Source organism: Mesoplodon bidens (genome assembly GCF_964165515.1).
Source record: "Mesoplodon bidens genome assembly, chromosome: Y".
In the NCBI taxonomy this organism is placed as follows: domain Eukaryota; kingdom Metazoa; phylum Chordata; class Mammalia; order Artiodactyla; family Ziphiidae; genus Mesoplodon; species Mesoplodon bidens.
Window position 1 is genome coordinate 23,169,893 of NC_138180.1, and position 27,968 is coordinate 23,197,860.

Genomic DNA, 27,968 nt, shown 5'->3' on the forward strand with positions numbered 1-27,968 from the left:
AATGCCAAGGGAAGACATGATGACCTTAAATGATTTCCACTTGTGTCAATTTTGGTAAAATTTAGGAGCTAGGAAATGGTCCACTTTACAAAAATGTTCAAATTTTCCCGCATTTCATATATTCTCTGCTATAACATTGTCCTAATTCTTTCTGTATATGCATTGCTTATTTTTTTTGTTGTTGTCCTTAATCAAACTCTGTCTTTTAAATCTTTTCAAAGAATATTCTTTGGACTTACTACATCTCCTGAATTGTATACGTTTTCTGTTGTATTAAGTTCTGCTCATATCTTTATTTATCTTTTTTCTATGTTCTCAGGGCTTAATGTATTGATCTTCTGATGTCAATTAAAACACCTGGTTATTCATTTTAATAAATCTTTTTACTTATAAAGATTTGAAATTTTGAGGATTCCAGCTTACTTGTAAGTTTCTAAGGGTCAGTTCCTCTACATTGTTGCTGGCATAAGGCTTAGTTCACCATATAGCAATTATATATTGACTTATTTTGCCCTCGACTTTCTGTGAGTCCCTACATCTCACCTTTCTTTGCAGACAAGTCATTTGCAATTCCCTTAACTTATTTCACAGCCAATAAGTCTTTGAAATAATGTGTATTATTTAGAGAAATATTCTTATATAATGAGGCAGAAAATCTGACCTGCCATAGTTTTCAAAAGTGCATAATTTCACTTTTCTGAACTATGAATCTCTTGTACTACACAACCATTGAGTATTTAGCTTTATCAATGACATGTACTTTAAAAATGTTTTAGACATCTTATCATTCTTTGATAACATCCTTGTTCCTTGTTTCAGTTCCAGTTTTGTGTATATTTTCTGCCTTGCACCTGATTATTCCAACATCTGATGGATGGCCTAGGGTATCTAATTCTGGTATTGATTGTGTTTGCTGATTGTCTCCCCTTGTAGCTGATTTCTTCATTATTTAGTAAATATAGATCATGAGCTCATGTTTAGCTAAACAGCTGACCTTGTAAGAGTCTTAAGTGTGAATGCACGTAAGCTTCAGCAGAAATTCGGAAACGAGTTATTTGTGTCCCTCCAATGAGTTGCCCGCGAGGAACCCGTTTTCTACAAGTGTTGGTCCAATACTCCCTGTAGAGGCAGGGGACTCAGACTGGGCGGCTTTGCGGCCCCCGATCTACGGCAGGGGCAGTGGGCCGCCTGTGGCCCAGTCAGGAGCCTCTCCGCGTGTGTCCCAGGGACCCATCTGCCTGCGAACTTCGGTCACCTGGCAGGAAGCTACGATTCACAGACCTATGGTTAGCTGTGCAGCGAGGTGTACTGCGCGGACAGTTTCCACCCACACTTCAAGTAATAGGGCGGACTGAGTGGAAAGGTGAGAGTTTGGACTGCTGTGCAGACAAAGAAGGCGCCCTTTGGCCAGGGCTTAAATGCCTGTGGCATCCCACTGGGCCTGCCGGTCTCTGAGGGCCCTGCCCTGGGCCCCATGCTCCCCTGCCTTTGTTCAGTCACAGCAGAGATGGCCACACACACTCCCTCAGTGAGGGCAGTGTTCCAACCTCCCTCAGCCCCTCCCCCTCTCCGCAGGTTACCATGGACTACAGATGCTGCATTCTGAGGCCAGGACGTTCCGAGAATGCCAAGGGCAGACATGATGACCTGAAATGATTTCCTCTTGTGTCAGCTTTGTTAAACTTTAGGAGCTAGGAAATGGTCCACTTTACACAAATGTTCAAATTTACTGGCATTTCATATATTCTCTGCTATAACATTGTCCTGATTCTTTCTATATATTCTTTAATTATATTTGTGTTTTCCTTAATCAAAGTGTGTCTTTTAAATCTTTTCAAAGAATATTCTTTGGACTTACTACCTCACCCGAATTTTATACTTTTTCTGTGGTATTAAGTTCTGCTCATATCTTTATTTATCTTTTTTCTATGTTCTCAGGGTTTATTGTTTTGATATTCGGATGTAAATTAAAACACTTGGGTATTCATTTTCATAAATCTTTTTACTTATAAAGATTTGAACTTTTAAAGATTCCAGCTCACTTTTAAGTTTCTAAGGGTGAGGTCCTCTACATTGTGGCTGGCCTAAGGCTTAGTTCACCATATAGCAATTATATATTGACCTATTTTACCCTCGGCTTTCTGTGATTTCCTACATCTCACCTTTCTTTGCAGACAAGCCATTTGAAATACCCTTAACTTATTTCACAGCCAATAAGTCTTTGAAATAATGTGTATTTTTTAGAGAAATATTCTTATATAATGAGGCAGAATATCTGTCCGGCCCTAGTTTTCAAAACAGCATAATTTCACTCTTCTCAATGTTGAATAAGTTGTCTTACACAACCTTTGAGTATTTAGCTTTATCAATGACATGTACTTTAAAATGTTTTAGACATCCTACCAGTCTTTGAAAATATCCTTGTTTTTGTTTCTTTTCCAGGTTAATGTATATTTTCTGCCTAGCACCTGATTATTCCAACATCTGATGGATGGCCTAGGGAATCTAATTCTGGTATTGATTGTTTTTGCTGATTGTCTCACTTTGTAGCTGATTTCTTCATTATTGTGTAAATTTAGATCATGAGCTCATGTTTAGCTTAACAGCTGACCTTGTAAGAGGCTTAAGTGTTAACGCTCGTAAGTTTCAGCAAAAAGTCGGCAAAGATTTATTTGTGTCCCTCAATGAGTTGCCCACAAGGACTCCGTTTTCTAGAAGTGTTGGTCCAATACTCCCTCTAGGGATAGTGGACATAGAAAGGCTGCTTTCCGCCCCCGATCTTGGGCAGGGGCAGTGGGCGGCCTGTGGCCCGTCAGGAGCCTCTCTGCGTGTGAACCAGGGAATCATCTCTCCTGCGTACTTCGGTCACCTGGCAGGAAGCTACGATGCACAGACCTATGGTTAGTTGTGCAGCGAGGTATACTGCACGGACAGGTTCCACACACACTTCAACTAAGTGGGTGATCTGAGTGGAAAAGTGAGAGTTTGTGCAGCTGTGCAGACAAAGAAGGCGCCCTATGGCCTGGGCCTAAATGCATGTGACACCCCACTGGGCCTTCCGGGCTCTGAGGGCCCTGCCCTGGGCCACCTGCTCCCCTGCCCTTTGTTCAGTCACAGCAGAGATGGCCACACCCACTCCCTCAGTGAGGGCAGTCTTCCAGCCTCCCTCAGCCCCGCTCACTCTCCGCAGGTTACCATGGACTACAGATGCTGCATTCTGAGGCCAGGGTGTTCCGAGAATGCCAAGGGCCGACATGATGACCTTACATGATTCCCTCTTGTGTCAGTTTTGGTAAACTGTAGGAGCTAGGAAGTGGTCCACTTTACCGAAATGTTCAAATTTACTGGCATTTCATATATTCTCTGCTATAACATTGTCCTGATTCTTTCTATATATTCTTTAATTATGTTTGTGTTTACCTTAATCAAAGTGTGTCTTTTAAATCTTTTCAAAGAATATTCTTTGGACTTACTACCTCACCTGAATTTTATACGTTTTCTGTGGTATTAAGTTCTGCTCATATCTTTATTTATCTTTTTTCTATGATCTCAGGGTTTATTGTTTTGATTTTCTGATGTCAATTAAAACACTTGGTTATTCATTTTCATAAAACTTTTTACTTATAAACAATTGAACTTTTAAAGATTCCAGCTCACTTTTAAGTTTTTAAGGGTCAGGTCCTCTACATTGTGGCTGGCCTAAGGCTTAGTTCACCATATAGCAATGTATATATTGACATTTTCCCCTCGACTTTCTGTGATTCCCTACATCTCAGCTTTCTTTGCAGACAAGCCATTTGAAATACACTTAACTTATTTCACAGCCATTAAGTCTTTGAAATAATGTCTATTTTTTAGAGAAATCTTCTTATATAATTAGGCAGAAAATGCCACCTGCCATAGTTTTCAAAACAACATAATTTCACTCTTCTCAAAGCTTAATCTGTGGTATTAAACAACCTTTGAGTATTTAGGTTTATCAACGACATGTACTTTAAAAATGTTTTAGAGATCCTACCAACCTTTGAAAACCTCCTGGTTCTTTGTTTCATTTCAAGTTTTATGTATATTTTCTGCCTTGCACCTTATTATTCCAACATCAGATTGATGGCCTAGGGAATCTAATTCTGGTATTGATTGTTTTTGCTGATTGTCTCACTTTGTAGCTGATTTCTTCAATATTGTGTAAATTTGGATCATGAGCTCATGTTTAGCTAAACAGCTGACCTTGTAAGAGGCTTAGGTGTGAACGCTGGTAAGCTTCAGCAGAAAGTCGCAAAGATTTATTTTTGTCCCTCCAATGAGTTGCCCGCAAGGACCCCGTTTACTACAAGTGTTCGTCCTATACTCCTGCGAGAGGCAGTGGACTCAGACATGGCTGCTTTTCAGCCTTCGATCTTTGGCAGGGCCTATGGGCCGCCTGTGGCCCGGGCAGGAGCCTCTCTGCATGTGTCACAGGGACCCATTTGCCTGCGAACTTCGGTAACCTGGCAGGAAGCTACGATGCCCTGACCTATGGTTAGCAGTGCAGCGAAGTGTACTGCGCGGACAGGTTCCAAACACACTTCAAATAAGATGGCGGCCTGGGTGGAAAGGTGAGAGTTTGGGCAGCTGTGCAGAAAAAGAAGGCGCCCTTTGTCCTGGGCCTAAATGCTTGTGACACCCCACTGGGTCTGCCGTACTCTGAGGGCACTGCCCTGGGCCCCATGCTCCCCTGCCCTTTGTTCAGTCACAGCAGAGATGGCCACACACATTCCCTCACTGAGGGCAGTCTTCCAACCTCCCTCAGCCACGCCCCCTCTCCGCAGGTTACCATGGACTACAGATGCTGCATTCTGAGGCCAGGGCGTTCCGAGAATGCCAGGGGCAGACATGATGACCTTAAATGATTTCCTCTTGTGTCAGTTTTGGTAAACTTTAGGAGCTAGGAAATGGTCCACTTTACAGAAATGTTCAAATTTACTGGCATTTCATATATTCTCTGCTATAACTTTGTCCTGATTCTTTCTGTATATTCTTTACTTATGTTTTTTTTTTCATTAATCAAAGTGTGTCTTTTAAATCTTTTCAAAGAATATTCTTTGGAATTACTAAATCACCTGAATTTTATACGTTTTCTGTGGTATTAAGTTCTGCTCATATCTTTATTTATCTTTTTTCTATGTTCTCAGGGTTTATTGTTTTGATCTTCTGATGTCAATTAAAACAATTGTTTATTCATTTTAATAAATGTTTTTCCATATAAAGATTTGAACTTTTAAAGATTCCAGCTTACTTGTACGTTTCTAAGGGTCCATTCCTCTACACTGTTGCCTGCCTAAGGCTTAGTTCACCATATAGCAATGTATATATTGACATATTATACCCTCGGCTTTCTGTGATTCCCTTCATCTCACCTTTCTTTGCAGACAAAACATTTGAAATACCGTTAACTTATTTCACAGCCAATAAGTCTTTGAAATAATGGGAATTTTTTAGAGAAATCATCTTATATAATTAGGCAGAAAATCTCACCTTCCATAGTTTTCTAAACAGCATAATTTCACTCTACTCACTGCTTAATTTGTTGTATTAAACCACCTATGAGTATTTAGCTTTATCAATGACATGTACTTTAAAAATGTTTTAGAGATCCTACCAGTGTTTGAAAACATCCTTGTTCCTTGTTTCATTCCCAGGTTTATGTATATTTTCTGCCTAGCACCTGATTATTCCAACATCTGACGGATGGCCTAGGGAATCTAATTCTCGTATTGATTCTTTTTGCTGATTGTCTCCCTTTGTAGCTGATTTCTTCATTATTGTGTAAATTTAGATCATGAGCTCATGTTTAGCTAAACAGCTGACCTTGTAAGTGGCTTAGGTGGGAAAGCTCGTAAGTTTCAGCAAAAAGTCGGCAACGATTTATTTGTGTCCCTCCAATGAGTTGCCCACAAGGACCCCGTTTTCTAGAAGTGTTGTTCCAATACTCCCTCTAGTGGTAGGGGACTTAGACAGGGCTGCTTTCGGCCCCCGATCTTGGGCATGGGCAGTGGGCGGCCTGTGGCCCGGGCAGGAGACTCTCTGCGTGTGAACCAAGGAATCATCTCTCCTGTGAACTTCGGTCACCTGGCAGGAAGGTACGATGCCCAGACCTATGGATAGCTGTGCAGCGAGGTATACTGCGCTGACATGTTCCACAAACACTTCAACTAAGTGGGTGGCCTGAAAGGAAAAGTGAGAGTGTGGGCAGCTGTGCAGACAAAGAAGGCGCCCTTTGGCCTGGGCCTAAATGCTTGTGACACCCCACTGGGCCTGCCGGGCTCTGAGGGCCCTGCCCTGGGCCCCCTGCTCCCCTGCCCTTTGTTCAGTCACAGCAGAGATGGCCACACCCACTCCCTCAGTGAAGGCAGTATTCCAAACTCCCTCAGCCACGCCCCCTCTCTGCAGGTTACCATGGACTACAGATGCTGCATTCTGAGGCCAGGGCGTTCCGAGAATGCCAAGGGCAGACGGGATGACCATAAATGATTTCCTCTTTTGTCAGTTTTGGTAAAGTTTAGGCGCTAGGAAATGGTCCACTTTACAGAAATGTTCAAATTTACTGGCATTTCATATGTTCTCTGCTATAACATTGTCCTGATTCTTTCTGTGTATTCTTTACTTTTTTTTTTGTTTTCCTTAATCAAAGTGTGTCTTTTAAATCTTTTCAAAGAATATTCTTTGGACTTACTAAATCACCTGAATTTTATACGTTTTCTGTTGTATTATGTTCTGCTCGTATCTTTATTTATATTTTTTCTATGTTCTCACGGTTTATTTTTTTGATTTTCTGATGTAAATTAAAACACTTGTTTATTCATTTTAATAAAGCTTTTTACTTATAAAGATTTGAACTTTTAAAGATTCCAGCTTACTTGTAAGTTTCTAAGGGTCCATTCCTATACACTGTTGCCGGCCTAAGGCTTAGTTCACCATATAGCAATGTATATATTGACATATTATCCCCTCGGCTTTCTGTGATTCCCTACATCTCACCTATCTTTGAAGACAAGCCATTTGAAATAACCTTAACTTATTTCACAGCCAATAAGTCTTTGAAATAATGTGTATTTTTTAGAGAAATCATCTTATATAATTAGGCAGAAAATCTCACCTTCCATAGTTTTCTAAACAGCATAATTTCACTCTTCTCACTGCTTAATTTGTTGTATTAAAGAACCTTTGATTATTTATCTTTATCAATGCCATGTACTTTAAAAATGTTTTGGAGATCCTACCAGTCTTTGAAAACATGCTTGTTCCTTGTTTCATTTCCAGGTTTATGTATATTTTCTGCCTAGCACCTGATTATTCCAACATCTCAAGGATGGCCTAGGGAATCTAATTCTGGTATTGATTGTTTTTGCTGATTGTCTCCCTATGTAGCTGATTTCTTCATTACTGTGTAAATTTAGATCATGAGCTCATGCTTAGCTAAACAGCTGACCTTGTAAGAGGCTTAGGTGTGAACGCTCGTAAGTTTCAGCAAAAAGTCGGCAAAGATTTATTTGTGTCCCTCCAATGAGTTGCCCAGAAGGACCCCGTTCTCTAGAAGTGTTGGTCCAATACTCCCTCTAGTGGTAGGGGACTTAGACAGGGCTGCTTTCGGCCCCCGAACTTGGGCAGGGGCAGTGGGCGGCCTGTGGCCCGGGCAGGAGACTCTCTGCATGTGAACCTGGGAATCATCTCTCCTGCGAACTTCGGTCACCTGGCAGGAAGCTACGATGCCCAGACCTATGGTTAGCTGGGCAGCGAGGAGTACTGCGTAGACAGGTTACACACAGACTTCAACTAAGTGGGCGGCCTGAGTGGAAAAATGAGAGATTGGGCAGCTGTGCAGACAAAGAAGGCGCCCTATGGCCTGGGCCTAAATGCTTGTGACACCCCACTGGGCCTGCCTGGCTCTGAGGGCCCTGCCCTGGGCCCCCTGCTCCCCTGCCCTTTGTTCAGTCACAGCAGAGTTGGCCACACCCACTCCCTCAGTGAGGGCAGTGTTCCAGCCTCCCTCAGCCCCGCCCGCTCTCCGCAGGTTACGATGGACTCAGATGCTGCATTCTGAGGCCAGGGCATTCCGAGAATGCCAAGAGCAGACATGATGACCTTAAATGATTTCCTCTTGTGTCAGTTTTGGTAAACTGTAGGAGCTAGGAAATGGTCAACTTTACAGAAATGTTCAAATTTACTGGCATTTCATATATTCTCTGCTATAACATTGTCCTGATTCTTTCTATATATTCTTTAATTATGTTTGTGTTTTCTTTAATCAAAGTGTGTATTTTAAATCTTTTCAAAGAATATTCTTTGGACTTACTACCTCACCTGAATTTTATACGTTTTCTGTGGTATTAAGTTCTGCTCATATCTTTATTTATCTTTTTTCTATGATCTCAGGGTTTATTGTTTTGATCTTCTGATGTCCATTAAAACTCTTGGTTATTCATTTTAATAAAGCTTTTTACTTATAAAGATTTGAACTTTTAAAGATTCCAGCTCACTTTTAAGTTTCTAAGGGTCAGGTCCTCTACATTGTGGCTGGCCTAAGGCTTAGTTCACCCTATAGCAATGTATATATTGACATTTTCCCCTCGACTTTCTGTGATTCCCTACATCTCACCTTTATTTGCAGACAAGCCTTTTGAAATACCATTAACTTATTTCACAGGCAATAAGTCTTTGAAATAATGTGTATTTTTTAGAGAAATCATCTTATATAATTAGGCAGAAAATCACATCTTCCATAGTTTTCTAAACAGCATAATTTCACTCTTCTCACTGCTTAATTTGTTGTATTAAACAACCATTGAGTATTTAGCTTTATCAATGACATGTAGTTTAAAAATGTTTTAATGATCCTACCAGTCTTTGAAAACATCCTTGTTCCTTGTTTCATTTCCAGGTTTATGTATATTTTCTGCCTAGCCCCTGATTATTCCAACATCTGACGGATGGCCTAGGGAATCTAATTCTGGTATTGATTGTTTTTGCTGATTGTCTCCCTTTGTAGCTGAATTCTTCATTATTGTGTAAATTTAGATCATGAGCTCATGTTTAGCTAAACAGCTGACCTTGTAAGAGGCTTAGGTGTGAACGCTCGCAAGTTTCAGCAAAAAGTCGGCAAAGATTTATTTGTGTCCCTCCAATGAGTTGCCCACAAGGACCCCGTTTTCTAGAAGTGTTGGTCCAATACTCCCTCTAGGGGTAGGGGACTTAGACAGGGCTGCTTTCGGACCCCGATATTGGGCAGGGGCATGGGCGGCCTGTGGCCCGTGCAGGAGCCTCTCTGCGTGTGAACCTGGGAATCATCTCTCCTGCGAACTTCGGTCACCTGGCAGGAAGCTACGATGCCCAGACCTATGGTTAGCTGTGCAGCGAGGTGTACAGCGCGGACAGGTTCCACACACACTTCAGCTAAGTGGGCGGCCTGAGTAGAAAATTGTGAGTTTGGGCAGCTGCGCAGACAAAGAAGTCCCCCTATTGCCTGGGACTAAATGCTTGCGACACCCCACTGTGCCTGCCGGGCTCTGAGGGCCCTGCCTTGGGGCCCCTGCTCCCCTGACATTTGTTCAGTCACAGCAGAGATGGCCACACCCACTCCCTCAGTAAGGGCATTGTTCCAGCCTCCCTCAGCCCCGCCCACTCTCCGCAGGTTACCATGGACTACAGATGCTGCATTCTGTGGCCAGGACGTTCCGAGAATGCCAAGGGCAGACATGATGACCTTAAATGATTTCCTCTTGTGTCAGTTTTGGTAAACTATTGGAGCTAGGAAATGGTCAACTTTACAGAAATGTTCAAATTTACTGGCATTTCATATATTCTCTGCTATAACATTGTCCTGATTCTTTCTATATATTATTTAATTATGTTTGTGTTTTCCTTAATCAAAGTGTGTCTTTTAAATCTTTTCAAAGAATGTTCTTTTGACGTACTACCTCACCTGAATTTTATACGTTTTCTGTGGTATTAAGTTCTGCTCATATCTTTATTTATCTTTTTTCTATGTTCTCAGGGTTTATTGTTTTGATCTTCTGATGTCAATTAAAACACTTGGTTATTCATTTTCATAAATATATTTACTTATAAATATTTGAACTTTAAAGATTCCAGCTCACTTTTAAGTTTCTAAGGGTCAGGTCCTCTACATTGTGTCTGGCCAAAGGCTTAGTTCACCATATAACAATGTATATATTGACATTTTCCCCTTGACTTTCTGTGATTCCCTACATCTCACCGTTCTTTGCAGACAAGCCATTTGAAATACACTTAACTTATTTCACAGCCTATAAGTCTTTAAAATAATGTCTATTTTTTAAAGAAATCTTCTTATATAATTAGGCAGAAAATCTCACCTGCCATAGTTTTCAAAACAACATAATTTCACTCTTCTCAATGCTTAATCTGTGGTATTAAACAACCTTTGAGTATTTAGCTTTATCAATGACAAGTACTTTAAAAATGTTTGAGAGATCCTACCAGTCTTTGAAAACATCCTTGTTAGTTGTTTAAGTTCCAGTTTTATGTATATTTTCAGCCTTGCACCTGATTATTCCAACATCTGATGGATGGCCTAGGGAATCTAATACTGGTATGGATTTTTTTTGCTGATTGTCTCCCCTTGTAGCTGATTTCTTCCTTATTGTGTAAATATAGATCATGAGCACATGTTTAGCTAAACAGCTGACCTTTTAAGAGGCTTAGGTGTGAACGCTCGTAAGCTTCAGCAGAAAGTCGGCAAAGTTTTATTTGTGTCCCTCCAAAGTGTTGCCCGCGAGGACCCCGTTTTCTACAAGTGTTGGTCCTATACTCCCTCTAGACGCAGGGGACTCAGACAGGGTTTTTTGCAGCCCCCGATTTGTGGCAGGGGCAGAGGGCGGCCTGTGTCCCGGGCAGGAGCCTCTCCACGTGTGTCCCAGGGACATATCTGCCAGCGAACTTTGGTCACCTGGCACAAGCTACGATGCCCAGACCTATGGTTAGCTGTGCAGCGAGGTGTACTGCGCAGACAGGTTCAACACACACTTCAACTAAGTGAGCGGCCTGAGTGGAAAAGTGAGAGTTTGGACAGCACAAAGAAGGCGCCCTATGGCCTTGGCCTAAATGCTTGTGACACCCATTGGGCCTGCCGGGCTCTGAGGGCCCTTCCCTGGCCCCCTGCTCCCCTGCCCATTGTTCAGTCACAGCAGAGATGGCCACACCCACTCCCTCAGTGAGGGCAGTCTTCAGCCTCCCTCAGCCACGCCCACTGTCCGCAGGTTACCTTGGACAACAGATGCTGCATTCTGAGGCCAGGGTATACCGAGAATGCCAAGAGCAGACATGATTACCTTAAATGATTTCCTCTTGTGTCAGATTTGTTAAACTGTACGAGTTAGGAAATGGTCAACTTTACAGAAATGTTCAAATTTACTGGCATTTCATATATTCTCTGCTATAACATTGTCCTGATTCTTTCTGTATATTCTTTACTTATGTTCTGTTTTCCTTAATCAAAGTGTGTCTTTGAAATCTTTTCAAAGAATATTCTTTGGACTTACTACCTCACCTGAATTTTATACGTTTTCTGTGGTATTAAGTCCTGCTCATATCTTTATTTATCTTTTTTCTATGTTCTCAGGGTTTATTGTTTTGATTTTCTGATGTCAAGTAAAACACTTGGTTATTCATTTTAATAAATCTTTTTACTTATAAAGATTTGAACTTTTAAAGATTCCAGCTTACTTGTACGTTTCTAAGGGTCAATTCCTCTACAGTGTTGCCGGCCTAAGGCTTAGTTCACCATATAGCAATGTATATATTGACATATTATCCCTTCGGCTTTCTGTGATTCCCTACAACTCACCATTCTTTGCAGACAATCCATCTGAAATACCCTTAACTTATTTCACAGCCTATAAGTCTTTGAAATAAGGTGTATTTTTTAGAGAAATCATCTTATATAATTAGGCAGAAAATCTCACCTTCCATAGTTTTCTAAACAGCATAATTTCACTCTTCTCACTGCTTAATTTGTTGTATTAAACAACCTTTGAGTATTTAGCTTTATCAATGACATGTACTTCAAAAATGCTTTAGAGATCCTACCAGTCTTTGAAAACATCCTTGTTCCTTGTTTCCTTTCCAGGTTTATGTATATTTTCTGCCTAGCCCCTGATTATTCCAACATCTGACGGATGGCCTAGGGAATCTAATTCTGGTATTGATTGTTTTTGCTGATTGTCTCCCTTTGTAGCTGATTTCTTCATTATTGTGTAAATTTAGATCATGAGCTCATGTTTAGCTAAACAGCTGTCCTTGTAAGAGGCTTCGGTGTGAACGCTCTTAAGTTTCAGCAAAAATTCGGCAAAGAATTATTTGTGTCCCTCCAATGAGTGGCCCACAAGGACCCCGTTTTCTAGAATTGTTGGTCAAATACTCCCTCAAGGGGTAGGGTACTTAGACAGGGCTGCTTTCGGCCCCCGATCCTGGACAGGGGCAGTGGGCGGCCTGTGGCCCGTGCAGGAGCCTCTCTGCGTGTGAACCTGGTAATCATCTCTCCTGCGAACTTCGGTCACCTGGCAGGAGGCTACGATGCCCAGACCTATGGTTAGCTGGGCAGCGAGGTGTACTGCGCGGACAGGTTCCACACACACTTCAACTAAGTGGGCGGCCTGTGTGGAAAAATGAGAGATTGTGCAGCTGTGCAGACAAAGAAGGCGCCCTGAGGCCTGGGCCTAAATGCTTGTGACACACCACTGGGCCTGCCGGGATCTGAGGTCCCTGCCCTGGGCCCCCTGCTCCGCTGCCCTTTGTTCAGTCACAGCAGAGATGGCCACACCCACTCACTCAGTGAGGGCAGTGTTCCAGTCTCCCTCAGCCCCTCCCACTCTCGGCAGGTTACCATGGACTACAGATGCTGCATTCTGAGCCCAGGGCGTTCCGAGAATGCCAAGGGCCGACATGATGACCTTAAATGATTTCCTCTTGTGTCAGTTTTGGTAAACTGTAGGAGCTAGGAAATGGTCCACTTTACAGAAATGTTCAAATTTACTGGCATTTCATATATTCTCTGCTATAACATTTTCCTGATTCTTTCTATATATTCTTTAATTATGTTTGTGTTTTCCTTAATCAAAGTGAGTCTTTTAAATCTTTTCAAAGAATATTCTTTGGACTTACTACCTCACCTGAATTTTATACGTTTTCTGTGGTATTAAGTTCTGCTCATATATTTATTTATCTTTTTTCTATGTTCTCAGGGTTTATTGTTTTGATTTTCTGATGTCAATTAAAACACTTGGTTATTCATTTTCATAAATCTTTTTTCTTATAAACATTTGAACTTTTAAAGATTCCAGCTCACTTTTAAGTTTCTAAGTGTCAGGTCCTCTACAGTGTGGCTGGCCTAAGGCTTAGTTCACCATATATCAATGTATATATTGACATTTTCCCCTCGACTTTCTGTGATTCCCTACCTCTCACCTTTCTGTGCAGACAAGCCATTTGAAATACACTTAACTTATTTCACAGCCAATAAGTCTTTGAAATAATGTCTATTTTTTAGAGAAATCTTCTTATATATTTAGGCAGAAAATCTCACCTGCCATAGTTTTCAAAACAGCATAATTTCACTCTTCTCAATGCTTAATCTGTGGTATTAAACAACCTTTGAGTATTTAGTTTTTTTAACGACATGTACTTTAAAAATGTTTTAGAGATCCTACTAGCCTTTGAAAACCTCCTTGTTCCTTGTTTCAGTTCCAGTTTTATGTATATTTTCTGCCTTGCACCTGATTATTCCAACATCAGATGGATGGCATAGGGAATCTCATTCTGGTATTGATTGTTTTTGCTGATTGTCTCACTTTGTAGCTGATTTCTTCAATATTGTGTAAATTTAGATCATGAGCTCATGTTTAGCTAAACAGCTGACCTTGTAAGAGGCTTAGGTGTGAACGCTGGTAAGCTTCAGCGGAAAGTCGGCAAAGATTTATTTGTGTCCCTCCAATGAGTTGCCCGCAAGGTCCCCGTTTTCTACAAGTGTTGGTCCAATAATCTTTCGAGAGGCAGTGGACTCAGACATGGCTGCTTTTCAGCCTTCGATCTGGGGCAGGGCCTGTGGGCGGCCTGTGGCCCGGGCAGGAGCGTCTCCGCATGTGTCCCAGGGACCCATTTGCCTGCGAACTTCGGTCACCTGGCAGGAAGCTACGATGCCCTGAACTATGGTTACCTGTGCAGCGAGGTGTACTGCGCGGACAGTTTCAACACACACTTCAACTAAGTGGGCGGCCTGAGTGGAAAAGTGAGAGTTTGGACAGCTGTGCAGACAATGAAGGCGCCGTATTGGCTGGGACTAAATGTTTGTGACACCCCACTGGGCCTGCCGGTATCTGAGGGCCCTGCCCTGGGCCCCCAGCTCCCCTGCCCTTTGTTCAGTCACAGCAGAGATGGCCACACCCACTCCCTCAGTGAGGGCAGTCTTCAGCCTCCCTCAGCCCCGCCCACTCTCCGCAGGTTACCTTGGACTACAGATGCTGCATTCTGAGGCCAGGGTATTCCGAGAATGCCAACAGCAGACATGATGACCTTAAATGATTTCCTCTTGTGTCAGTTTTGGTAAACTGTAGGAGCTAGGAAATGGTCCACTTTACAGAAATGTTCAAATTTACTGGCATTTCATATATTCTCTGCTATAACATTTTCCTGATTCTTTCTATATATTCTTTAATTATGTTCGTTTTTTCCTTAATCAAAGTGAGTCTTTTAAATCTTTTCAAAGAATATTCTTTGGACTTACTACCTCACCTGAATTTTATACGTTTTCTGTGGTATTAAGTTCTGCTCATATCTTTATTTATCTTTCTTCTATGTTCTCAGGTTTATTGTTTTGATCTTCTGATGTCAATTAAAACACTCGGTTATTCATTTTAATAAAACATTTTACTTATAAAGATTTGAACTTTTAAAGATTCCAGCTCACTTTTAATTTTCTAAGGGTCAGGTCCTCTACATAGTGGCTGGCCTAAAGCTTAGTTCACCATATAGTAATGTATATATTGACATTTTCCCCTCGACTTTCTTGATCCCCTACATCTCACCTTTCTTTTCAGACAAGCCATTTGAAATACACTTAACTTATTTCACAGCCAATAAGTCTTTGAAATAATGTCTATTTTTTAGAGAAATCTTCTTATATAATTAGGCAGAAAATCTCACCTGCCATAGTTTTCAAAACAGCATAATTGCACTCTTCTCAATTATGAATCTGTTGTATAACACAACCTTTGAGTATTTAGGTTTATCAACGACATGTACTTTAAAAATGTTTTAGAGATCCTACCATCCTTTGAAAACCTCCTTGTTCCTTGTTTCAGTTCCAGTTTTATGTATATTTTCTGCATTGCACCTGATTATTCCAACATCAGATGGATGGCCTAGGGAATCTCATTCTGGTATTGATTGTTTTTGCTGATTGTCTCACTTTGTAGCTGATTTCTTCAATATTGTGTAAATTTAGATCATGAGCTCATGTTTAGCTAAACAGCTGACCTTGTAAGAGGCTTAGGTGTGAACGCTGGTAAGCTTCAGCAGAAAGTCGGCAAAGATTTACTTGTATCCCTCCAATGAGTTGCCCGCAAGGACCCCGTTTTCTACAAGTGTTGGTCCAATACTCCTTCGTGAGGCAGTGGTTTCAGACATGGCTGCTTTTCAGCCTTCGATCTGGGCAGGGCCAGTGGGGAGCCTGTGGCCCGGGCAGGAGCCTCTCTGCATGTGTCCCAGAGACCCATTTGCCTGCGAACTTCGGTCACCTGGCAGGAAGCTACGATGCCCTGTCCTATGGATAACTGTGCAGCGAGGTGTACTGCGCGTACCGGTTCCAAACACACTTCAAAAAGAGGGCGGCCTGAGTGGAAAAGTGAGAGTTTGGAGAGCTGTGCAGACAAAGAAGGCGCCCTATGGCCTGGTCCTAAATGCTTGTGACACCCCACTGGGCTTGCCGGGCTCTGAGGGCCCTGCCCTGGGCCCCCTGCTCCCCTGTCCTTTGTTCAGTCACAGCAGAGATGGCCACACCCACTCCCTCAGTGAGGGCAGTGTTCCACCCTCCCTCAGCCACGCCCAGTCTCCGCAGGTTACCATGGACTACAGATGCTGCATTCTGAGGCCAGGGCGTTCCGAGAATGCCAAGGGCAGTCATGATGACCTTAAATGATTTCCTCCTGTGTCAGTTTTGGTAAACTTTAGGAGCTAGGAAATGGTCCACTTTACAGAAATGTTCAAATTTACTGGCATTTCATATATTCTCTGCTATAACATTGTCCTGATTCTTTCTGTATATTCTTTACTTATGTTTTTGTTTTCCTTTATCAAAGTGTGTCTTTTATATCTTTTCAAAGAATATTCTTTGGACTTACTAAATCACCTGAATTTTATACGTTTTCTGTGGTATTAAGATCTGCTCATATCTTTATTTATCTTTTTTCTATGTTCTCAGGGTTTATTGTTTTGATTTTCTGATGTCAAGTAAAACACTTGGTTATTCATTTTAATAAACCTTTTTACTTATAAAGATTTGAACTTTTAAAGATTCCAGCGTACTTGTACGTTTCTAAGGGTCCATTTCTCTACACTGTTGCCGGCCTAAGGCTTAGTTCACCATATAGCAATGTATATATTGACATATTATCCCCTTGGCTTTCTGTGATTCCCTACATCTCACATTTCTTTGCAGACAAGCAATTTGATATACCATTAACTTATTTCACAGCCAATAAGTCTTAGAAATGATGTGTATTTTTTAGAGAAATCATCTTATATAATTAGGCAGAAAATCTCATCTTCCATAGTTTTCTAAACAGCATAATTTCACTCTTCTCACTGCTTAATTTGTTGTATTAAACAACCTTTTAGTATTTAGCTTTATCAATGACATGTACTTTAAAAATGTTTTAGAGATCCTACCAGTCTTTGAAAACATCCTTGTTCCTTGTTTCATTTCCAGGTTTATGTATATTTTCTGCCTAGCACCTGATTATTCCAACATCTGACGGATGGCCTAGGGAATCTAATTCTGGTATTGATTGTTTTGCTGATTGTCTCCCTTTGTAGCTGATTTCTTCATTATTGTGTAAATTTAGATCATGAGCTCATGTTTAGCTAAACAGCTGACCTTGTAAGAGGATTAGGGGTGAACGCTCGTAAGTTTCAACAAAAAGTCGCCAAAGATTTATTTGTGTCCCTCCAATGAGTTGCCCACTAGGACCCCGTTTACTAGAAGTGTTGGTCCAATACTCCCTCTAGGGGTAGGGGACTTAGACAGGGCTGTTTTCGGCCCACGCTCCTGGACAGGGGCAGTGGGCGGCCTGTGGCCCGGGCAGGAGCCTCTCTGCGTGTGAACCAGGGAATCATCTCTCCTGCGAACTTCGGTCACCTGGCCGGAAGCTACGATGCCCAGACCTATGCTTCGCTGTGCAGCGAGGTATACTGCACGGACAGGTTCCACACACACTTTTACTAAGTGGGTGGCCTGAGTGGAAAAGTGAGAGTTTGGGCAGCTGTGCAGACAAAGAAGGCGCCCTATGGCCAGGGCCTAAATGCTTGTGACACCCCACTGGGCCTGCCTGGCTCTGAGTGCCCTGCCCAGGGCCCCCTGCTCCCCTGCCCTTTGTTCAGTCACAGCAGAGATGGCCACACCCACTCCCTCAGTGAGGGCAGTGTTCCAGCCTCACTCAGCCCCGCCCACTCTCCGCAGGTTACCATGTACTACAGATGCTGCATTGTGAGGCCAGGGCATTCCGAGAATGCCAAGGGCAGACATGATGACCTTAAATGATTTCCTCTTGTGTCAGTTTTGGTAAACTGTAGGAGCTAGGAAATGGTCCACTTTACAGAAATGTTCAAATTTACTGGCATTTCATATAGTCTCTGCTGTAACACTGTCCTGATTCTTTCTATATATTCTTTAATTTTGTTTGTGTTTTCCTTAATCAAATTGTGTCTTTTAAATCTTTTCAAAGAATATTCTTTGGACTTACTACCTCACCTGAATTTTATACGTTTTCTGAGTTGTTAAGTTCTGCTCATATCTGTATTTATCTTTTTTCTATGTTCTCAGGGTTATTGTTTTGATCTTCTGATGTCCATTAAAACTCTTGGTTATTCATTTAATAAATCTTTTTACTTATAAAGATTTGAACTTTTAAAGATTCCAGCTCACTTTTAAGTTTCTAAGGGTCAGGTCGTCTACATTGTGGCTGGCCTAAGGCTTAGTTCACCATATAGCAATGAATATATTGACATTATCCCCTCGGCTTTCTGTGATTCCCTACATCTCACCTTTCTTTGCAGACAAAACATTTGAAATACCGTTAACTTATTTCACAGCCAATAAGTCTTTGAAATAATGTGTATTTTTTAGAGAAATCATCTTATATAATTAGGCAGAAAATCTCACCCTCCATAGTTTTCTAAACAGCATAATTTCACTCTTCTCACTGCTTAATTTGTTGTATTAAACAACCTATGAGTATTTAGCTTTATCAATGACATGTACCTTAAAAATGTTTAAGAGATCCTACCAGTGTTTGAAAACATCCTTGTTCCTTGTTTCATTCCCAGGTTTATGTATATGTTCTGCCTAGCACCTGATTATTCCAACATCTGACGGATGGCCTAGGGAATCTAATTCTGGTATTGATTGTTTTTGCTGATTGTCTCACTTTGCAGCTTATTTCTTCAATATTGTGTAAATTTAGATCATGAGCTCATGTTTAGCTAAACAGCTGACCTTGTAAGAGGCTTAGGTGTGAACGCTGGTAAGCTTCAGCAGAAAGTCGGCAAAGATTTATTTGTGTCCCTCCAAGGAGTTGCCCGCAAGGACCCCGTTTACTACAAGTGTTGGTCCAATACTCCTTCTAGAAGCAGTGGTCACAGACACGGCTGCTTTTCAGCCTTCGATCTGGGGCAGGGCCAGTGGGCGGCCTGCGGCCGGGCGGAGCCTCTCTGCATGTGTCCCAGGGACCCATTTGCCTGCGAACTTCGGTCACCTGGCAGGAAGCTACGATGCCCTGACCTATGGTTAGCAGTACAGCAAGGTGTACTGTGCGGACAGGTTCCAAACACACTTCAAATAAGAGGGCGGCCTGGGTGGAAAGGTGAGAGTTTGGGCAGCTGTGCAGACAAAGAAGGCGCCCTTTGTCCTGGGCCTAAATGCTTGTGACGCCCCACTGGGTGTGCCGGGCTCTGAAGGCACTGCCCTGGGCCCCATGCTCCCCTGCCCTTTGTTCAGTCACAGCAGAGATGGCCACACCCACTCCCTCAGTGAGGGCAGTCTTCCAACCTCCCTCAGCCACGTCCCCTCTCCGCAGTTACCATGGACTACAGATGCTGCATTCTGAGGCCAGGGCTTTCCGAGAATGTCAAGGGCAGACTTGATGACCTTAAATGATTTCCTCTTGTGTCAGTTTTGGTAAACTTTAGGAGCTAGGCAATGGTCCACTTTACAGAAATGTTCAAATTTACTGGCATTTCATATATTCTCTGCTATAACATTGTCCTGATTCTTTCTGTATATTCTTTACTTATGTTTTTGTTTTCCTTAATCAAAATGTGTCTTTTAAATATTTTCAAAGAATATTCTTTGGACTTACTAAATCACCTGAATTTTATACGTTTTCTGTGGTATTAAGTTCTGCTCATATCTTTATTTATCTTTTTTCTATGTTCTCAGTGTTTATTGTTTTGATCTTCTGATGTCAATTAAAACAATTGGTTATTCATTTTAATAAAACTTTTTACTTATAAATATTTGAACTTTTAAAGATTCCCGCTTACTTGTACGTTTCTAAGGGTCCATTCCTCTACACTGTTGCCGGCCTAAGGCTTAGCTCATCATATAGCAATGTATATATTGACATATTATCCCCTCGGCTTTCTGTGATTCCCTACATCTCACCTTTCTTTGCAGACAAAACATTTGAAATACCGTTAACTTATTTCACAGCCAATAAGTCTTTGAAATAATGTGTATTTTTTAGAGAAATCATCTTATATAATTAGGCAGAAAATCTCACCTTCCATAGTTTTCTAAACAGCATAATTTCACTCTTCTCACTGCTTAATTTGTTGTATTAAAGAACCTATGAGTATTTAGCTTTATCAATGACATGTACCTTAAAAAAGTTTAAGAGATCCTACCAGTGTTTGAAAACATCCTTGTTCCTTGTTTCATTCCCAGGTTTTTGTATATGTTCTGCCTAGCACCTGATTATTCCAACATCTGACGGATGGCCTAGGGAATCTAAATCTGGTATTGATTGTTTTTGCTGATTGTCTTCCTTTGTAGCTGATTATTTCATTATTGTGTAAATTTAGATCATGAGCTCATGTTTAGCTAAACACCTGACCTTGTAAGAGGCTTAGGTGTGACCGCTCGTAAGTTTCAGCAAAAAGTCGGCAAAGATTTATTTGTGTCCCTCCAATGAGTTGCCCACAAGGACCCCGTTTTCTAGAAGTGTTGGTCCAATACTCTCTCTAGGCGTAGGGGACTTAGACAGGGTTGCTTTCGGCCCCCGATCTTGGGCAGGGGCAGTGGGCGGCCTGTGGCCCGGGCAGGAGCCTCTTTGCGTGTGAACCAAGGAATCATCTCTCTGGAGAACTTCGGACACCTGGCAGGAAAGTACGATGCCCAGACCTATGGATAGCTGTGCAGCGAGGTATACTGCGTGGACAGGTTCCACACACACTTCAACTAAGTGGGTGGACTGAGTGGAAAAGTGAGAGTTTGGGCAGCTGTGCAGACAAAGAAGGCGCCCTACGGCCTGGGCCTAAATGCTTGTGACACCCCACTGAGCCTGCCGGGCTCTGAGGGCACTGCCCTGGGCCCCCTGCTCCCCTGCCCTTTGTTCAGTCACAGCAGGGATGGCCACACCCACTCCCTCAGTGAAGGCAGTCTTCCAACCTCCCCCAGCCACGTCCCCTCTCCGCAGGTTACCATGGACTACAGATGCTGCATTCTGAGGCCAGGGCGTTCCGAGAATGCCAAGGGCAGACATGATGACCTTAAATGATTTCCTCTTGTGTCAGTTTTGGTAACCTTTAGGAGCTAGGAAATGGTCCACTTTACAGAAATGTTCAAATTTACTGGCATTTCATATATTCTCTGCTATAACATTGTCCTGATTCTTTCTGTATATTCTTTACTTATGTTTTTGTTTTCCTTTATCAAAGTGTGTCTTTTAAATCTTTTCAAAGAATATTCTTTGGACTTACTAAATCACCTGAATTTTATATCTTTTCTGTTGTATTAAGTTGTGCTCATATCTTTATTTATCTTTTTTCTATGTTCTCAGGGTTTATTGTTTTGATTTTCTGATGTCATTTAAAACACTTGGTTATTCATTTTAATAAATCTTTTTACTTATAAAGATTTGAACTTTTAAAGATTCCAGCTTACTTGTACGTTTCTATGGGTCCATTCCTCTACACTGTTGCTGGCCTAAGTCTTAGTTCACCATATAGCAATGTATATATTGACATATTATCCCCTCTGCTTTCTGTGATTCCCTACATCTCACCTTTCTTTGCAGACAAGCCATTTGAAATACCCTTAACTTATTTCACAGCCAATAAGTCTTTGAAATAATGTGTATTTTTCAGAGAAATCATCTTATATAATTAGGCAGAAAATCTCACCTTCCATAGTTTTCTAAACAGCATAATTTCACTCTTCTCACTGCTTAATTTGTTGTATTAAAGAACCTTTGAGTATTTAGCTTTATCAATGCCATGTACTTTAAAAATGTTTTAGAGATCCTACCAGTCTTTGAAAACATCCTTGTTCCTTGTTTCATTTCCATGTTTATGTATATTTTCTACCTTGCACCTGATTATTCCAACATCAGATGGATGGCCTAGGGAATCTCATTCTGGTAGTGATTGTTTTTGCTGATTGTCTCACTTTGTAGCTGATTTCTTCAATATTGTGTAAATTTTGTTCATGAGCTCCTGTTTAGCTAAACAGCTGACCTTGTAAGAGGCTTAGGTGTGAACGCTGGTAAGCTTCGGCAGGAAGTCGGCAAAGATTTATTTGTGTCCCTCCAATGAGTTGCCCGCAAGGACCCCGTTTACTACAAGTGTTGGTCCAATACAACTTCGAGAGGCAGTGGACTCAGACATGGCTGCTTTACTGCGTTCGATCTGGGGCAGGGCCAGTGGGCGGCCTGTGGCCCGGGCAGGAGCCTCTCTGCATGTGTCCCAGGGACACATTTGCCTGCGAACTTCGGTCACCTGGCAGGAAGCTACGATGCCCTGACCTATGGTTAGCAGTGCAGCGAGGTGTACTGCGCGGACAGGTTCCAAACACACTTCAAATAAGAGGGCGGCCTGGGTGGAAAGATGAGAGTTTGGGCAGCTGTGCAGACAAAGATGGCGCCCTTTGGCCTTGGCCTAAATGGTTGTGACACCCCACTGGGTCTGCCGGACTCTGAGGGACCTTCCCTGGGCCTCCTGCTCCCCTGCCCTTTGTTCAGTCACAGCAGAGATGGCCACACCCACTGCCTCAGTGAGGGCAGTCTTCCAACCTCCCTCAGCCACGCCCCCTCTGCGCAGGTTACCATGGACTACAGATGCTGCATTCTGAGGCCAGGGACTTCCGAGAATGCCAAGGGCAGACATGATGACCTTAAATGATTTCCTCTTGTGTCAGTTTTGGTAAACTTTAGGAGCTAGGAGATGGTCCACTTCACACAAATGTTCAAATTTACTGGCATTTCATATATTCTCTGCTATAACATTGTCCTGATTCTTTCTGTATATTCTTTACTTATGTTTTTGTTTTCCTTAATCAAAGTGTGTCTTTTAAATCTTTTCAAATACTATTCTTTGGACTTACTAAATCACCTGAATTTTATACGTTTTCTGTGGTATTAAGTTCTGCTCATATCTTTATTTATCTTTTTTCCATGTTCTCCGGGTTTATTGTTTTGATCTTCTGATGTCAATTAAAACAATTGGTTATTCATTTTAATAAATCTTTTTACATATAAAGATTTGAACTTTTAAGGATTCCAGCTTACTTGTACGTTGCTAAGGGTCCATTCCTCTACACTGTTGCCGGCCTAAGGCTTAGTTCACCATATAGCAATGTATATATTGACATATTATCCCCTCGGCTTTCTGTGATTCCCTACATCTCACCTTTCTTTGCAGACAAATCATTTGAAATACCGTTAACTTATTTCACAGCCAATAAGTCTTTGAAATAATGGGAATTTTTTAGAGAAATCATCTTATATAATTAGGCAGAAAATCTCACCTTCCATAGTTTTCTAAACAGCATAATTTCACTTTTCTCACTGCTTAATTTGTTGTATTAAACTACCTATGAGTATTTAGCTTTATCAATGACATGTACTTTAAAAATGATTTAGAGATCCTACCAGTGTTTGAAAGCATCCTTGTTCCTTGTTTCATTCCCAGGTTTATGTATATTTTCTGCCTAGCACCTGATTATTCCAACATCTGACGGATGGCCTAGGGAATCTAATTCTGGTTTTGATTGTTTTTGCTGACTGTCTCAATTTGTAGCTGATTTCTTCATTATTGTGTAAATTTAGATCATGAGTTCATGTTTAACTAAACAGCTGACCTTGTAATAGGCTTAGGTGTGAACGCTCGTAAGTTTCAGCAAAAAGTCGGCAAAGATTTATTTGTGTCCCTCCAATGAGTTGCCCACAAGGACCCCGTTTTCTAGAAGTGTTGGTCCAATAATCCTTCTAGGGGTAGGGGACTTAGACAGGGCTGCTTTCTGCCCCTGATCTTGGGCAGGGGCAGTGGGCGGCCTGTGGCCCTGGCAGGAGCCTCTCTGCGTGTGAACCAAGGAATCATCTCTCCTGTGAACTTCGGTCAACTGGCAGGAGGGTACGATGCCCAGACCGATGGATAGCTGTGCAGCGAGGTGTACTTTGCGGAGAGGTTCCACACACACTTCAGTTAAGAGGGCGGCCTGATTGGAAAGGTCAGAGTTTGGCCAGCTGTGGAGACAAAGAAGGCGCCCTATGGCCTCGGCCTAAATGCTTGTGACACCCCACTGTGCCTGCCGGACCCTTAGGGCCCTGCCATGGCCCCCCTGCTCCCCAGCCTTTGTTCAGCCACAGCAGAGATGGCCACACCCACTCCCTCAGTGAGTGCAGTTTTCCAGCCTCCTTCAGCCCCGCCCACTCCCCGCAGTTTACCATGGACTACATATGATGCATTCTGAGGCCAGGGCTTTCCGAGAAGGCCAAGGGCCGACATGATGACCTTAAATGATTTCCTCTTGTGTCAGTTTTGGTAAACTGTAGGAGCTAGGAAATGGTCCACTTTACAGAAATGTTCAAATTTACAGGCATTTCATATATTCTCTGCTATAACATTGTCCTGATTCTTTCTATATATTCTTTAATTATGTTTGTGTTTTCCTTAATCAAAGTGTGTCTTTTAAATCTTTCCAAAGAATATTCTTTGGACTTACTACCTCACCTGAATTTTATACGTTTTCTGTGGTATTTAGTTCTGCTCATATCTTTATTTATCTTTTTTCTATGTTCTCAGGGTTTATTGTTTTGATCTTCTGATGTCCATTAAAACTCTTGGTTATTCATTTTAATAAATCTTTTTACTTATAAAGATTTGAACTTTTAAAGATTCCAGCTCACTTTTAACTTTCTAAGGGTCAGGTCCTCTACATTGTGGCTGGCCTAAGGCTTAGTTCACCATATAGCAATGTATATATTGACATTTTCCCCTAGACTTTCTGTGATTCCCTACATCTCACCTTTCTTTGCAGACAAGCCATTTGAAATACACTTAACTTATTTCACAGCCAATAAGTTTTTGAAATAATGTCTATTTTGTAGAGAAAACTTCTTATATAATTAGGCAGAAAATCCCAACTGCCATTGTTTTCAAAACAACATAATTTCACTCTTCTCAATGCTTAATCTGTGGTATTAAACAACCTTTCAGTATTTAGGTTTATCAACGACATGTACTTTAAAAATCTTTTAGAGATCCTACCATCCTTTGAAAACCTCCTTGTTCCTTGTTTCAGTTCCACTTTTATGTATATTTTCTGCCTTGCACCTGATTATTCCAACATCAGATGGATGGCCTAGGGAATCTCCTTCTGGTATTGATTGTTTTTGCTGATTGTCTCACTTTGTAGCTGATTTCTTCAATATTGTGTAAATTAAGATCTTGAGCTCATGTTTAGCTAAACAGCTGACCTTGTAAGAGGCTTAGGTGTGAACGCTGGTAAGCTTCAGCAGAAAGTCGGCAAAGATTTATTTGTGTCCCTCCAATGAGTTGCCCGCAAGGACCCCGTTTAGTACAAGTGTTGGTCCAATACTCCTTCGAGAGGCACTACACTCAGACATGGCTCCTTTTCAGCCTTCGATCTGGGACAGGGGCAGTGGGCGGCCTGTGGCCCGGGCAGGAGCCTCTCTGCATGTGTCCCAGGGACCATTTGCCTGCGAACTTCGGTCACCTGGCAGGAAGCTACGATGCCCTGACCTATGGTTAGCTGTGCAGCGAGGTGTACTGCGCGGACAGGTTCCAAACACACTTCATATAAGAGGGCGGCCTGGGTGGGAAGGTGAGAGTTTGGGTAGCTGTGCAGACAAAGAAGGCGCCCTTTGGCCAGGGCCTAAATGCTTGTGACACACCACTGGGTCTGCCGGGCTCTGAGGGCACAGCTCTGGGCCCCATGCTCCCCTGCCCTTTGTTCAGTCACAGCAGAGATGGCCACACCCACTCCCTCAGTGAGGGCAGTCTTCCAATCTCCCTCAGCCACGCCCCCACTCCGCAGTTACCATGGACTACAGATGCTGCATTCTGAGGCCAGGGCGTTCCGAGAATGCCAAGGGCAGACATGATGACCTTAAATGATTTCCTCTTGTGTCAGTTTTGGTAAACTTTAGGAGCTAGGAAATGGTCCACTTTACAGAAATGTTCAATTTACTGGCATTTCATATATTCTCTGCTATAACATTGTCCTGATTCTTTCTGTATATTCTTTACATATGTTTTTGTTTTCCTTAATCAAAGTGTGTCTTTTAAATCTTTTCAAAGAATATTCTTTGGACTTACTAAATCACCTGAATTTTATACGTTTTCTGTGGTATTAAGTTCTTCTCATATCTTTATTTATCTTTTTTCTATGTTCTCAGTGTTTATTGTTTTGATCTTCTAATGTCAATTAAAACAATTGGTTATTCATTTTAATAAATCTTCTTACATATAAAGATTTGAACTTTTAAAGATTCCAGCTTACTTGTACGTTTCTAAGGGTCCATTCCTCTACACTGTTGCCGGCCTAAGGCTTAGTTCACCATATAGCAATGTATATATTGACATATTATCCCCTCGGCTTTCAGTGATTCCCTATATCTCACCTTTCTTTGCAGACAAAACATTTGAAATACCCTTAACTTATTTCACAGCCAATAAGTCTTTGAAATAATGTGTATTTTTTAGAGAAATCATCTTATATAATTAGGCAGAAAATCTCACCTTCCATACTTTTCTAAACAGCATAATTTCACTATTCTCACTGCTTAATTTGTTGTATTAAACAAACTATGAGTATTTAGCTTTATCAATGCCCTGTACTTTAAAAATGTTTTAGAGATCCTTCTAGTCTTTGAAAACATCCTTGTTCCTTGTTTCATTTCCAGGGTTATGTATATTTTCTGCCTAAAACCTGATTATTCCAACATCTGAGGGATGTCCTAGGGAATCTAATTCTGGTATTGATTGTTTTTGCTGATTGTTACCCTTTGTAGCTGATTTCTTCATTATTGTGTAAATTTAGATCATGAGCTCATGATTATCTAAACAGCTGACCTTGTAAGAGGCTTAGGTGTGAACGCTCGTAAGTTTCAGCAAAAAGTCGGCAAAGATTTATTTGTGTCCCTCCAATGAGTTGCCCACAAGGACCCCGTTTTCTAGAAGTGTTGGTCCAATACTCCCTCTAGGGGTAGGGGACTTAGACAGGGCTGCTTTCTGCCCCCGATCTTGGGAAGGGGCAGTGGGAGGCCTGTGGCCCGTTTAGGAGCCTCTCTGCGTGTGAACCTGGGAATCATCTCTCCTGCGAACTTCGGTCACCTGGCAGGAAGCTACGATGCCCAGACCTATGGTTAGCTGTGCAGCGAGGTATACTACGTGGACAGGTTACACACACAGTTCAACTGAGTGGGCGGCCAGAGTGGAAAAGTGAGAGTTTGGGCAGCTGTGCAGACAAAGAAGGCGACCTATGTCCCGGGCCTTAATGCTTGTGACACCCCACTGGGACTGCCGGGCTCTGAGGGCCCTGCCCTGGGCCCCCTGATCACCTGCCCTTTGTTCCGTCACAGCAGTGATGGCCACACCCACTCCCTCAGTGACGGCAGTGTTCCAGCCTCCCTCAGCCCCGCCCACTCTCCGCAGGTTACCATGGACTACAGATGCTGCGTTCTGAGGCCAGGCCGTTCCGAGAATGCCAAGGGCCGACATGATGACCTTCAATGATTTCCTCTTGTGTCAGTTTTGGTAAACTGTAGGAGCTAGGAAATGGTCCACTTTACAGAAATGTTCAAATTTACTGGCATTTCATATATTCTCTGCTGTAACATTGTCCTGATTCCTTCTGTATATTCTTTACTTATGTTTATGTTTTCCTTAATCAAAGTGTGTCTTTTAAATCTTTTCAAAGAATATTTTTTGGACTTACTAAATCACCTGAATTTTATGCGTTTTCTGTGGTATTAAGTTCTCATATCTTTATTTATCTTTTTTCTATGTTCTCAAGGTTTATTGTTTTGATCTTTTGATGTCAATTAAACCACTTGGTTATTCATTTTAATAAATCTTTTTACTTATAAATATTTGAACTTTTAAAGATTCCAGCTTACCTGTAAGTTTCTAAGGGTCAGGTCCTCTACATTGTGGCTGGCCTA